The sequence below is a fragment of the Chiloscyllium plagiosum genome, unplaced genomic scaffold (genome assembly GCF_037043375.1).
Source record: "Chiloscyllium plagiosum isolate Xiang-an unplaced genomic scaffold, Cpla_swu_hap1 HiC_scaffold_14, whole genome shotgun sequence".
Classification (NCBI taxonomy): domain Eukaryota; kingdom Metazoa; phylum Chordata; class Chondrichthyes; order Orectolobiformes; family Hemiscylliidae; genus Chiloscyllium; species Chiloscyllium plagiosum.
In genome coordinates, this window is record NW_028270152.1 from 57,976,020 (window position 1) to 57,991,456 (window position 15,437).

The 15,437-nt window shown below is 39.7% G+C and overlaps 1 protein-coding gene across 9 annotated transcripts in view; it reads right to left on the bottom strand.

The window, feature by feature from the left end:
* Window positions 1-15,437, bottom strand: part of LOC122559093 (contactin-4-like) — a 2,514,776-nt gene that overhangs the window by 2,048,841 nt on the left and 450,498 nt on the right. The window contains exon 1 of one of the 9 annotated variants that reach the window (XM_087994463.1): window positions 5,514-5,547. The exons of the other annotated variants lie outside the window; for them this stretch is intronic. The gene's annotated coding sequence lies outside the window, so the exon portion shown is untranslated. Of the gene's footprint in view, window positions 1-5,513; window positions 5,548-15,437 lie in introns of those variants that run through there. 9 annotated transcript variants of the gene reach the window in all.

A 15,437-nucleotide genomic window follows, 5' to 3' on the forward strand; every position in this document is an offset into this window, starting at 1 on the left:
GTGCCTCAGCAGACAACGTAAAATTCTATGCACCTTAACCATCCTGCATTTACAATTGTTCAGTCAGTTTCCAGCTCATAGTAATTACATCTTACTCAGGCAATCACTTACAGATGATTCACTGCTAACTGCTTAATATCGTTTTGCAGTTTTTAAATTCCAAGGTAAATTTAAAATGTTATGATTAATTTCAGTTAGAAACTTCAGTTACTCACCAACTTACTAGAAAGTCCGATTCTTTCAAAATTCTCAGCTTTCCACTCTACTTACAATGCACCGAGTTCATGTTGCATTTATGGTCAATCTCAGATTTAGCAGACACCTTCTCCATGAAGCATCACTATCCAATCTCAACCTCGGAAATAATTTAAATTTCTGCCAGAAGCAAACTAGCAGCGAAGGATTGATTACCTATCACAAGACATGCTGTGTTTCTGAGTGCACTTCTCTTGCTAACACACAGTGTCACCACTGTCCAATGGCTGAGGTATGCTAGTATTTCTGAGGCATGGCAAATACGCAGCACTAGATGTCTGGTGACACAAGCAGTCATCTAAATGCAGCATTACCCATCACTGACCGCAGACATTCAAATGTACTTGAACTGGGGTCTGTGGGGACAGTGGTGCTTGGTGTGTCTAATACATAGGACTATTCACACCACAGTTTATGGCAGGATTTTCATTCATGTTGGGCTTCGGATTTGCACATCTAAATGCCACTCAGGTTTCCAAAGTGCATCAGGTCATTAAATCTCCTCCAGCACTAGATCAAGATTCTTGTTCTGAGCTACTCACTAAGAAGCTGACACCTTCAACCATGCATTTTTCAACAGGCTAAATTGTCCTCAACCTCCTATCTGTTGGAAACACATCTCTCTTTTTCCCTGACTGCCTAATTAAGCCCTGACAGGGAGATAGCCACAAATGATGGGCAAATCTCTCTCATATTGAAACCATACCTTCACAGCTTCCATTGATATAACCCTCCCTCCTTTGTGCCTGTATCCATAGCCTGAGTGAACATTCCTCAAAGTGAGTTGCCAGCACCAACGCACACTGACCACCTTTAATCGGCTTCTCCCCATCTAACAGGCATTAATTGGTTCTTTATCATAAAATCATCAAAGATATCTCACTACCCACCATGCTGATCATAACATTGCCCAAACGTCAGATCATCTGCCCAATCAATAGGTCACAATTAATCACATTCGTCTTGATTTAATTTCATTGTTCTTTGGTTTTAACTTTCAAAAAGAAAGTTAGCTCATTCAGCTTTCAGAACTGATGCATGCAATATTTGCAAACTCATTTACATATGAACTTGTTTTGGAAGGCAGGTAAAACACTTTGGAATTGTCAACAGAAAAAAAAATACAAAGCATTACTAAAGTCTATATTTTATACATATTATAAAGCCAGGTTGGTTCGCTAAGCTGGCTCAGTGGCTTGCATGTGGTTCAGTATTTGGAAAGATATCACTGTTCCTTCAGTGTCACTGGGTCAAAATCCTGGGACTCCCTCCCTAACAGTGCTGTGGGTTGACTGACAACAAATGGACTGCAACAGTTGAAGAAGACAGCTGACTACTACCTTTACAAGGCAACTAGCAATGGACAATAAATGCTGGCCCAGCCAGCAATGCTCACATCCCATGAGTAAATCAAATAAAATGTGTAAACAGCTTAGGTTCAATTTCCCCTTCCAGCTGACTGAGATTCGAGATCTGTCTCCTCATCTTTAAGTGGAAGGCAGTAGTAAACCACATCTAACAAAAAAAAACAACTCAGGGTTAAACATCACCAGATATTGATTGTATTGTCAGCAGTCGTACCACAACTATTATGTTTATAAATTCCTAACAGAATTTAGAATCTTCCCAATTTCACTTTGGCAAAATTTGCTCATCTTTTAGTGGTTCAATTTTATGGATTGATATTTTCAAGTAGACGTCATGTTCTCTGAGAATGAAAATAAATGGCAAATGTTTGAATTAAATAGATATATTAGCTCTAAACAAATTATGAATTTTACCAATATCACACTGTATTAACATTACTGAGGAGTCCTATATTGCGTTGAATGATTTACTGATTAATAGTATGAAGTTACAAGAGCAGGTAGACCATTGGCAAGGATGACAATGTCTCTCAGTAGTTGCCTGGCTAATACTCACTCCAAGAGAAGGATTCCCATTTCACTGACAGCTACAAGTGTACAGCAAATGTGTCTTTGAAATGATAGTATTACAATAATCGATAGCCATATTATTATACAGAAATGGAGTTTTGCTGAAGAAAGACATTCTTTGAAACTTTTTGTCCTGAAACCATCAGTGTAGTTTGCAAGAACACCAATTTCAGGGGAAAATCAATACTTACACTGTATAGAGAAGAATGCTGAAAGGTTGGCGAGTGAACTCTCATTGGTCGAGATGTTGCCATGGAGAGTGCACAGTTAATGATGATTGACAGATAAATCCAGCACGTTAACTCAGATTGGTCAATGTATTACCATGGGAAATGAAACATAGAATGGCTATCACCTATTTTGTTATGCTAAACCAGATACAGAATGTGAGTATATGTGTTGTTTCTGTCTGCAAATTCATCTTAGTTATGAAGCAGTCAAATGACCTCAATTTCTTTCATGGCCTGATTGAGGAAATCTACAAACCTACTTTTACTTCATTCAATTAGTTCCATGAACTAAAATTGACTTTATTCACAACCTTTTAAATACGACTGATGCCTTATCACCATGGTTTCAGCAAAAGGAAAGGCTAGTTGTTCCATGCTGCTACTGTACAACAGAGATATGCGTCCCAAACAGGATGCTGCTAACAAACGAAAAGATGTTCTGCCTGTCACATAAATGAGCAATTTGGCATAGGAATATCAGTCTGGGCATGTGATTATCCATGCTGAAAATGTGTTGCTGGAAAAGCGCAGCAGGTCAGGCAGCATCCAAGGAGCAGGAGAATCGACGTTTCGGGCATGAGCCTTTCTTAAGGAATGAATTCCTTCCTTCCTTCAGAAGGGCTCATGCCCGAAACGTCAATTCTCCTGCTCCTTGGGTGCTGCCTGACCTGCTGCGCTTTTCCAGCAACACATTTTCAGCTCTGATCTCCAACATCTGCAGTCCTCACTTTCTCCATGTGATTATCCATAGCAACACTTAACTTGCCAAACAATCTGTACCATTGAGAAGAGTGGAATCATCAGAAGGAAACTAGAAAATGCAATTTGCTGATGTAGGACATGTACCACCCTATCTTTGACATGTTTTTGTCATTTCTATTCTGTCACAGAATAACTACATTGCACACCAACTTCACAAAGTTGTGGACTTAACGGCAAAGATCTTTTCACACTAAAGTTGAATCATAATGGACCAAACGGCAGAAAATTGGTGTAGTTTTCCACCTCCAAATCTTCTCTATAAAAATGATTGTACATATTGCAGTCACCTCCCCCACTCCAATGCCAATGTTCTGACTGCAACTTCCTTTGTTAACTAAGTATATTCTTAAAAATGATGGGCTTTCTTAGAAAGTCAAACAGTGCTATAAATCACAATCGAAATCCTTCAATGACCCAGTTGATTCAGAGTAATGAGGAGTTAAACCATTCATGGCTCAAAATGTTAAGCTTGATCCTATTCCACCTGTTAGTTTATCGCAGCCTTCTTGTAGTGCAGCTTTGAACCAGGTGGCTGAGGCTCAAATCCCATCTGTCCCAGATGTTTGTCATAACATTTCAGAACAGGTTGTTCAAAAGTGCCATCACCACCAGGACAACAAGGATAATGAGAGGTGCAGGGCAGTAAGAGAGAGTGTACAACTGACAACAGTGCTCCCAGGTGAGGGAGGAGAGCACTGCTCAACATTTTTCACTTATTCAGTGCAAATTGATACCAGCTAGAAAAGCATGCACAAGGCCACAGGAAATTATGGTGCTTGACTGAGGTGCAAAGTCTACCAAGTCCAAATAGCTTATCAACAATATGTCAAGGACCTCATACAGATAATGGACATAGGGAAAGTATAAAATTTAGGGCTACAGCCTATAAAAAGAATTTAACTGCAGCAAGCATGGACAGAGGTGAAAGGAAAATTAGCAAGAAATCAAAGATAAATTGATATCATACCATTTCAGCTTTGTGCTAATGTAAAGTAGATTGAAATGTGTCATCACCTAATCAGGACTGAATGCAAAATGGGTCTGTAATCATATTTCAAGAGGAGAGTATAAAAGATTAGATTGCTTGTCAGAATAATAATGGACGTGCTGTTTTAAAGAAATCCAGCTCTCCCTCAAAATGGCAATATTCTTGGGAGGTAATAGAAAACAGCATTATATTGAAGGGAATATTATGTACACCACTCACACAGAAAGCCAGGCGTATCTGAAAAGTAAAAATAGGCTGGAAAGTCTGCATTTATCTGCGCTAGTGTTGACTGCCAATTAATTTCTGTCAATCAACTGCAGCTGCAAAGTGCAGCTTGAAATAGATTTTACTTCTAAATTTCTACTTCCACTTTAAGATTATGGACTGTCTTGCCATGAAGTATGGCATGTTGACATTCATCTCAGCTTACTTTATGTGAATTTTCATGGTAGCTGATACAAACTTGCAACAGTTTTTTTTTGGTTGCTTTTGCCTCTCAAGAGCCAATATACATATAACAGTCATCACTGTTCGGGCATTCACAAAATTCATGTTCAAAATTCAAAATTCAACTTCTGATAAAAGTTGACAATAGCAAGTAAAGTTAGAAGTTATAACTGAACTGCATTGCTGAAGAACAATGGTAATAGGTATTATTTATTGCAGGCGAAAGTGAGTACTGCAGGTAGTGGAGATTAGAGTCAAGAATGTGGTGGTGGAAAAGCATAGCTGGTGAGGCAGCATCCGAGAAGCAGGAAAATCAACGTTTCAGGCAAAAGCTCTTCATCAGGAATGAGGCTGGGAGCTTCATGGGTGGAGAGATAAATCGGAGGGGGGGAGGGGAGGGCTGGGGGGGGGGGGGGGGAGGTAGCTGAGAGTGCAACAGACGGTCAGTGCAAAGATGTATTAATGATAGCACTGAAGAACATGAATACAACTGGTTATATCCTCATAGCATCAACAATGAGATATGTTGGTCCGTCCATGTTGCCACGACAGTCAAGAAGGCATGCCAATGACTCTTCTTCGTCAGAAGGCTAAGAAAATTCAGCATGTCTGCAATGACTCCTATTAATTTTTATAGATGCACCATAGAAAGTATCCTATCTGGGTAACTCACAGCTTGTATGGCAACTGCTTTGCCCAAGAACAAAAGAAATTAAAGAGTTGTAAACACAGACCAGTCCAGCATGCAAACCAGCCTTCCTTCCATTGACTCTGTCCACACCTTCCTCTGCCTTAGGAAAACAGCCAAGATAATCAAAGACCCTTCCCATCCCAGTTATATTGACTTCCACCCTCTTAATCAGGCAGAAGATATAAAAATTTGAAAACACATACCAACAGATTTAAGCAGCTTCTTTCCTGCTGTTATCAGACTTATGAACGGACGTCTCATATATTAAAGTTGACCTTCCTCTGCACCTTCTCTGTAGCAGTAACACAATATTCTGCATTCTGTTCTATGACCCTCATATAAATAGTAAGGTATGGTTTGTCTGGTTAGCATGCAGTGTCTCAGTACATGTGACAATAAGAAATCAAATCAAATCCTGTTCTCTTTCCTGGCTGTCAGACTTGCAAACCAGTGGAGAAATGAATTTAAGATAAAATTACAAGAGCAAGTTCATAAACACTAATCTCTCAAAATCAAATCAAAAACAGACCCAGCATGAAAATAACTTCAGAGTCTTCAAAACATGTCAGGCCTTGTATTACAGCCTGTTTTTACTTCACTTCTGAGGAAAACATATCAGTTTCATGATGTTAATTCCGAGTCTCTCTCACCTCAAGGGTTTGCAACTTTGAAACACATTGCATCAGAAGGTGGTAGAGACAACACCCCTCAACATTTTAAAGACAGACAGACAGATCTTTGATTTAGGTAGCTAGACCATTATAATGTGGGGGAACAAGGGTTAATTGATGGAGATAAGAATATGGAATTCAAAAACACAAACAGATTAGCCGTGATCCGACTGAATGATGCAGAGGTTCAAAGGGCAAAATGGTCCACTTTTGTAACTGTTTTGTATTTTTGTATGTTCATAACCATTTTGTCTAAATTGGACTCCACGTCTCAGAGATGAAAAACAACATCCAACAATACCCATTGCAGTTTCTATTTCTCATTTCTACAACTAAAACAAGGTCTACAGTTTTCTGAGGAATTGCAAAGTTTTAATGTACACCAGACCGGAAATGATATTAAATGGTGCAGTGGTCAAAGCCTAGTTACTCATATTTGTGAGCTAGATGTCAATGCATACCAATTGATGGAACTGAATATCATCCCCCCTTCTCTGGTTATCTCTCTCTCATGAGTGCAAATGGTCAGAACCATACTTCCCATGAGAAATTACAAAATTAAACTAAATTGGTAGGACTACCTTTTGAGTCGTGAATATAGTAGTACAGTTACCATACAAATGCAGGAGATGTAAAATTTGCCCTTTAACCTCCCATTTCATTGTCTAAGGTTCCAAGGCATTTATTCCAGCTGAAGAAGCAACTTACAAATACATCCTTCAAGATAGTTCAACATATTTGCTGTTCACATTATGGACTTTTCTCCAGTAGGGAGACCAAACATAGCTAACAGAATAATGTTTATAATAATGATCCCAGAGCTCCCAAGAGCAGTCAATTTAATTGTCCATGGTGGCATGGTGGCCCAGTGGTTAGCTCCATTGTCCCACAGCACCAGGGACACAGGTTCAATTCCACCCTCAGGTGACTGTCTGTGTGAAGTTTGCACATTCTCCCCGTGTCTGTATGGGTTTCCTATGGGTGCTCTGGTTTCTTCCCACACACAAAGATGTGTAGCTTAGGTGGACTGGCCATGCTAAATCACCCATAGCATCCAGGGATGTGCAGGCTAGGTGAGTTAACTATGGGAAATGCAGGACTATAGAGATACAGTCCCCTTTTTGCTTTTCTCTTTTCATTCTTAAAATACTTTAGAAATATATTTTAGTACATCATAAATCTTATGGCCCCGTCACAAGCTAGTTTATTGTATATCTTTGTGTGCGACCAAGTTTTTCTAACACTATTGACTTGATTATTTGGGAAGTACTTGATTTGACAGTTTGGGTGGCATCAGTTCCACCCTCGGGCAACTGTCTGTGTGGAATTAGCATCTTCTCCCAGTGTCCATACAGGTTTCTTCCAGGTGCTCTGGTTCCCTCCTAGAGTCCAAAGATGTGCAGGCTAGGTAGATTGGCCAATGGAAAACTGCCCATTGTGTTCAGGGATGTATTAGCCATATGAAATTTAGGGAAAGGGTAGGGGGATACGTCTCAGTGGGATACTCTTTGGAGAGCCGGTGTGGACGTGTTGGACCGAATGGCCTGTTTCTTCACTGTATGGATTCTATTGATAATGAAAGATGACAGGCCTAAAACATAAACTCTGCTTCTTTCTCTCAGTGGATTCGGCCTGAGCTGCTACATTTTTGCCAGCCTTTTCTAATATAAGGCTACCATTTACACATGGGTGGTAAACAACCATCTTTTAATGCTCAATTGATTTTCTGTCGTCTTCTGTCTGTAACTGTTTTAATTATAAACAACCAAAGGTAATCCTGATCTTCAATTCCAACATATGACCTGCACACTATCATTTGTTCAGAGCACGCCAGCATATACAGCAAGTGGCCTGAATATTCATCATCTTGCATGTTTCTAAAACTTGATGTCACAGTCTTTTTGAATATTACCAACTAATTTAAAGCAGCTGAGTAGAAATTAAAATCACCCCTGCATCACGAGAAAAAACGTGGACCACATTTTATTAATTTGCAAGTTATATCGACAAGACCATAAGACCAGAGGACCCCGGTGCAGAAGTAGATCATTCAGTCTATCAAGTCTGCTCCACCATTCAGTGAGGTAATCCTCAACTCCACTTTCCTGTCTCATAATACTTGATTTCCTTACTGATTAAAAATCTGTCCACCTCAGCCTTGAATACACTTAATGGCCAAGGCCCAACAGCCTTCTGTGGTAAAGAATTCCACAGATTCACTATCCTCAGGAAAGTTTCCTCTTCACTGCCTTCTTAAATGGGCTACTCCTAATTCTGAAATTATGTCCTCCAGTTCCAGATTCTTCCACAAGGGGAAACAACACCTCCACAGCAACTTGTTAAGTCCTCTCAGAATCTTGTAATTCAATATGGTTTCTTGTCATTCTTCCAAAGTCCAAGTACAAGCCCAACATACTCAACCTCTCCTTAGAAGAAAAGCCCTCCAAATACAGTATTAACCTAGTCATCCTCCTCAAGATTGCCTCAATACCATATGTATTTCCCTAAATAAGGGGAAGAAAACTGTTCACAGTATTCACATGTGGCCGAAACAATGCTTACATAGTTTCAAGACTTCTCTCCATATCCTTTTAATTTTAAATTCCAAATCAAAAAGTGCGCGTCAAAAATGTTTATTGGATCCGAACAGTAAAAAGAAATCCACTTATCTGCCAAGACCTAAACGTCATTTAGAGGATTTAAAACGTTTTCAGATTACTTACAGTTCAAAATCCAGAACCTATTTTTCACTTTTATCATGGATGGACTATTCATTTTTCTACACTTCATGACATGGACATTTCAAATATCCTTTGAGATGATGAATGAAAAAGCAAACATGAAGAATTATAAAAATAATGGAAATCTATCAATTATTCATAAAAAGTAGAACCCTAAAGACCAACAAAATACTTGGCATGAACCTCAAATCAAATCATTATTTTGTTTTGATTGACTTTCAGTAAAATTAGTTCCTATAACCAATAAGACCAACAAAATACTTGACATTAGCCTAAAATCAAGTCATTAGTTTTGTTTTGATTGGCTTTCAGTGACATATTTAGTTCCTATAACCAAAAAAATCTGTCATAAATCTTTGTTTCCTGACAATACAGTAAATCCAAATTTCCACAAATAAAAATAAAGATGGAAAAACTGCAAGTTTGTCAAATTGTGCAACATATACATCGATGTGTAACGTGTCCAAATACAAAGCAACAAAGTCTGCAAAACGAAATTATAACCGTTTGTCTCCAATACTTGAAAGATAAATTGAAATTCAATATAATTTAGTACACAAATTAATGACAAGGTATGAAAGATACTCTAATGATGACATGGTAAGATGTTTCTCTCTGTTCAATGGTTGCACATCAGTGAATCAATACAGGCTGACATTTAAACATGTCTCCACAAATGTGATTAGATTTATCAGTTTTCAGCGAGCTACTGATAAGGCATTTCAACATACAGAGAAAATGATGGGCATTCAACACAACATAGCCTGTTAACTGGGAAATGAGCACCTGGGTAACATCTAAAGATTGCTCATATTGAATACATTTTCAAGACAAAATTTTGTTGTTACATTGGGTATTATAAAGAAACATGAAATAGTGTAAATAATGTGTAAATAAGAGCAAAGTAACAAATAGGAAAATGATTAGGCTGTTTAGACCCTTGAACCTGTTTTGCCTAATCTGACATTCCTCACGTCCACTTCCCTGTGTTTTCCTCATAACCCTTGAACCTCCAACTGAACGTGAATCTACTTATCTCAGCATCAAATATACACAATGACTCTGCCCCCACTGCTGTCTGTGGTGAAACTTGAAATCTTTTGAGAGAAAATCTTAAATTGTTGCCCCTTAATATTAAGGCTATTCTCTCTGGTCCTAGACTTTGAGTGAGATCACCTCTCATTTTATTAAACTCCAGCAAGTAGTCTCAAACTGTTCAACCTTTGTTCATAAAACAATCTCTTCATACTGGGGAGCATCCTAATGAACCTTGTCTGATTGCCTCCAATAAAACAATATCTTTTTTTGAAACGAGGGGACCAAAACTGCTCACAGTACTTCAGATGTGGTCTCACCTGCACCTTGAACAGTTGCAGTAAGACTTCCTTAATCTTATGCTCCAATCCCTTTGAAATAAGGGCCATCATCCCATTAGCATTCCTGATTATCTGCTATGGATGTGCTAGCTTTCTGTGTTTTCTGCACGGACACCACTATGCCCCGTTGTGTCACAGCTTTCTGCAGTATAGCCACATTTAAATAATACTCTATTATTCTCACTTCTAAAATGAACGTCACACTTTCCCATATTATACACTATCTGTCAACATTTTGTCCACATATGTAGCTCATCAATACCTCTGTAAACTATATCTCTCTCACAACCTGCTTCGCCAATGATTTTAATGTTGTTGACAAACTTGGCTACAGTGCATTCACTTCTTTTCACCAAGTCATTAAATAAACAAGTTAATAACTATAAAATAAATCATTAAGCCTCAAACAAAAATAATATGGCATGAAGCCTTTGAAGGCAAGAAACCATGGACCGCATTCTCACCATCAGAGTGAATAGTCTGGCTTGGGAAGTTTCCCAGTTTGCCATGCACATCTCAGAGAAAAGTACTCAGAATGTCACATTCTATACTTTGACATGGTTGTGGTGGTGTGGGCAAGGGGAACTGTCCCAAAAGGCAAATCTGAAAGAGATGGTAGAACCCATAGCAATGTCATTGATCCTAAACTGCTGTCAAGGCAGTTAGAGATGGGCAATAAATTCTATCCAAGCTGGTGGCACTCACATCCCATGCACAAATACAGAAAAAAGATGGTGGACTGGAATGCACCCAATGGCCTGTAATTTACGACAAACAACAAAGGAATTTGCTTCCCGTAGATTTTGTGTTTGTCACAACATCAACCCGGTATACCACGTCAAACATTTGTTTATATTCTATGTAGAGGAGGCGAAATTAATGCTGTCTCAACCAATGTGGAGACGTTTTAAACATAGAAGAGAATCTTCACTGAGCCACAGACCAAATAATGACCAAACAATAATCAGGAACTATCGAGTACATTTACATTACTGAATAGAGAGCAAAATAAAGAGTGAATATTCAGCTGAGATTGAGGGATGTAATTAGCAAAAAATAAAAATTTTAAAGTTGTAATGTGTCTATTTTAAAATCTGAAATATTGGACTGAAATTAACTCCATGTCATGGATGATACTTATCCATGAGGTCCTGTGAAATTTCTCATGCCATTATAGAGTCATAGAGTCATAGAGATGTATAGCATGGAAACAGTCCCTTCGGTCCAACCCGTCCATGCCAACCAGATATCCCAACCCAATCTAGTCTCACCTCCCAGCACCCGGCCCATATTGCTCCAAACCCTTCCTATTCATATACCCATCCAAATGCCTCTTAAATGTTGCAATTGTACCAGCCTCCACCACATCCTCTGACAGCTCATTCCACACACGTACAACCCTCTGCGTGAAAGGTTGCCCCGTAGGTCTCTTTTATATCTTTCCCCTCTCACCCTAAACCTATGCCCTCTAGTTCTGGACTCCCCGTCCCCAGGGAAGAGACTTTGCCTTTTTACCTTATCCATGCCCCTCATAATTTTGTAAACCTCTATAAGGTAACCCCGCAGCCTCCGATGCTCCAGGGAAAACTGTCCCATCCTGTTCAGCCTCTCCCTATAGCTAAAGTCCTCCAACATCCTTGTAAATCTTTTCTGAACCCTTTCAAGTTTCACAACATCTTTCCAATAAGGAGACCAGAATTGCACGTAATATTCCAACATTGGCCTAACCAATGTCCTGTACAGCCACAACATGACCTCCCAACCCCTGTACTCAATACTTTGACCAATAAAGGAAAGCATACCAAATGCCTTCTTCACTATCCTATCTACATGCAACTCCACTTTCAAGGAGCTATGAACCTGCACTCCAAGGTGTCTTTGTTCAGCAACCCTCCCTAGGACCTTACCATTAAGTGTATAAGTCCTGCTAAGATTTGCTTTCCCAAAATGCAGCACCTCACATTTATCTGAATTAAACTCCATCTGCCAGTTCTCAGCCCATTGACCCATCTGGTCAAGATCCTGTTGTAATTTGAGGTAACTCTCTTTGCTGTCCACTACACCTCCAATTTTGGTGTCATCTGCAAACTTACTAACTGTACCTCTTATGTTCGCATCCAAATAATTTATGTAAATGACAAAAAGTAGAGGACCCAGCACTGATCCTTGTGGTACTCCATTGGTCACAGGCTTCCAGTCTGAAAAACAACCCTCCACCCTCTGTCTTTTACCTTTGAGCCAGTTCAGTTTCCAAATGGCTAATTCTCCCTGTATGCCATGAGATCTAACCTTGCTAATCCGTTTCCCATGGGGAACCTTGTCGAACGCCTTACTGAAGTCCATATAGATCACATCTACTGCTCTCCCCTCATCAATCCTCTTTGTTACTTAAACACACTTCATTAACTTTGTGCAACGATGCCCCCATCATCCAATGCTAGCCCAATACTTAATTCACTGCAACCTGAACTGCTCGCTACTGCTCAGATATCCTAATATTGCTGGCTTTGATGGCATTTTTAAAAAGATACTGTGCACTTGATCATGCACTGTTAGTCTGAAGCTGCCCTGCACAGTTTGTGTCATTTGCCCTGAATATGGCAGGTAAGCAGAATCCAGCACCCTACTTTGCAGACAGGAGCCTGGAGGTCCTGATGGATGGGATGGTGCACTGAGGAATGTTCTCCTCCCTGGGATTGACAGGGGAGGCCATGACCAGATACTGTCAGCTTGGCCAGTGTGATTCCCCTGATGGAATGAGACTCTACACCTGTAAAAGCATTTTGTTCTGCATTGGAGAGAGTGTAAAGGATAAAGTGTCACTTCATCAGGTGCCTGGAGAAGTAAGTCAAAAACCTTTTCAACTCCATTCTGTTAGGTGTCACCATTTTTCTACCTCACACATCCCTCTCGGCTAGTGCACACACCTTCCATTAAGTCCCATACTTTCCATCTCACTACCATTTGCGACATCTTACCTCATTGACTCTTACCCACCCCATTTTTCAACATCACTGAGCCTGCATGAATTCAGCATTGGATATGGGGTGCATGTGTGTATGTGAATGTGTGTCCAAGGTGGAGGTCCAAAGAAGCAAGCAATAATTCAGAATTGCCAGGATATTGATCTGACTTGCAAATTGGGTATTCTTGGCACCCTATTTCTATCCAGGTTAAATAGAAAATGTACATAAATGAGGTGAGATACAATCAGTTATTAATGGGGATGGTAATGAGCAATAATGCCAGTTAATGGGCCTCTCAGCATTCACAAGTGTAAATCTCATCCCAACATGTCGAACTTATTTAGAAAACACAACTTGTTGCCCCCAGCACCAAGAAGGACTCACTTGGGTGGCAAGGTGGCTCAGTGGTTAGCACTGCTGCCTCACAGTGCCAGGGACCTGGGTTAGGTTCCAAACCTCGGGTGACTATCTGTGTGTAGTTTGCACATTCTCCCGGTGTCTGTGTAGGTTTACGCTGGATTCTCGGATTTCCTCCCACAATCCAAAGATGCGCAGATTAGGTAAATTGGTCATGCTAAATTGCCCATAGTGTTCAGGGATGTGTAGATTAGGTAAATAAGTCAGGGGTAAATATAGATAATAGGATAGGAGAATGGGTCTGGGTGGGTTACTCTTTGGAGGGTTGGGGTGGATTTGTTGGGCCAAAGGGCTTGTTTCCACACTGTTGGGATTCTACGATTCAATGACATCTCCCATGATTCTCCAAAATTTTGCACCATTAGCCAGGTCTTTCAGGCCCTGGGATGAATCTACCCATTGAATTTTCCCCTGATGGAATAAGACTCTACACTTGTAAAAGCATTTTGTTCTGCACTGGAGAGAGTGTAAAGTATAAAGTGTCACTTCATCAGCAAAGGACATGAGCTGACAGGTAGCTAAAATATTGCAAATGTGAAAAACACAATCTTTTTCTTTTCAGGGGCTAGGGGTTGCAGAGTCTCCAAAACTCAGAGAGAGTCACTTGACTCAGCTGTTGGATTAAGAAAGCTGCTGGATTTTGAGCTAACAGCCAGAAGGAAGAACTGCCACAAGACAGAATGGAAGTCATTGTTAGCAAGTTTTGAGAAGAGTTGTAGCTCAGGTTGAGGTTCTCGATGTAAGTTTGTTCGCTGAGGTGGATGATTCATTTTCAGATGTTTCGTCACCATACTAGGTAACATATTCAGTGACCCTCCAGTGTAGCACCGGTTTTATGTCCTAATTTCTATTTATGTGTTTAGGTTTCCTTGGGTTGGTGATGTCATTTCCTGTGTTGATGTGTATCAACTTGAATCCCATCTACCACCCTCTGAGAAAAAGAACAGGAAATGACATCACCAACACAAGAAATGGCATCAACACAGGAAATTATATCACCAAGGAAACCTAAACACATGAATAGAAATTGGGACATAACACCACTGAAGCTCACTGATGATGTTACCTAGTATGGTGACAAAACGTCTGATAATGAACCTTTCAGCTCAGCCAGCAAACTTACATCCAGAAGTCATTGTTTTATCCATCTGTCTCTTACTTTGAAATGTCTCTCATCAATGCTGATCTGTCGATTTGAAGACCCACCAGAAGTCTTCATGGATGCACCTTGCAAGATTTTAAGCAAGAATTCCATATCAAAGCAGAGAAAGAGAATCACTCGAGTCCAAACTGCAGAGTGAGTGCCTTCCTTAGTAACATCAGTACCAAGAATTACTGCAGGGAAAGCAAGCGTATGGCTGGAACCAAACCTTTGGGCAATCAATGAACACATTTCTTCCCTAGCTTGACTTATCACCCAACAACGATCTGATACTACAGAATTGAACAGTTTTAATTTCGTAGTTTGTCGCATTGTGTGCAGTTTTTTGTTGTTTGTGCTTATACATTTATCTTAACAAATTTTATATGTTTGCTTCAGTCAGTTTTAGAATGAAATATTTTTCTTTCAAGAACGTTGGCTGGTTTATATCTTCTGCCACATTATGCACAGTGGGGTATATATTTATTAAATTGGTAATACCACCTCCCTTTTAACTTCAATCTATACCGTACTCAATGCTGGAGTGAAGAGGATAAAGGAGTCAGTTCACCACTCCTGACCTAGTCATAATATAAGTTTAACTTTCAAAATCTGACATGTGAAATCATGCAAATTTAGAAATCTCATCAAAATTTTGAAATGCCTCTTTCACTGCTGTTAGATTACTGGATTAATTAATGCTTTCATCAAGATCTAATGCAACTGTATTCTGACATTGATGTGCAATGGATTGCTGATGATTTAAGTGTCTGTTCAGACCACAAACAGATGAAAGTGGGGAAATTAACTTTTCA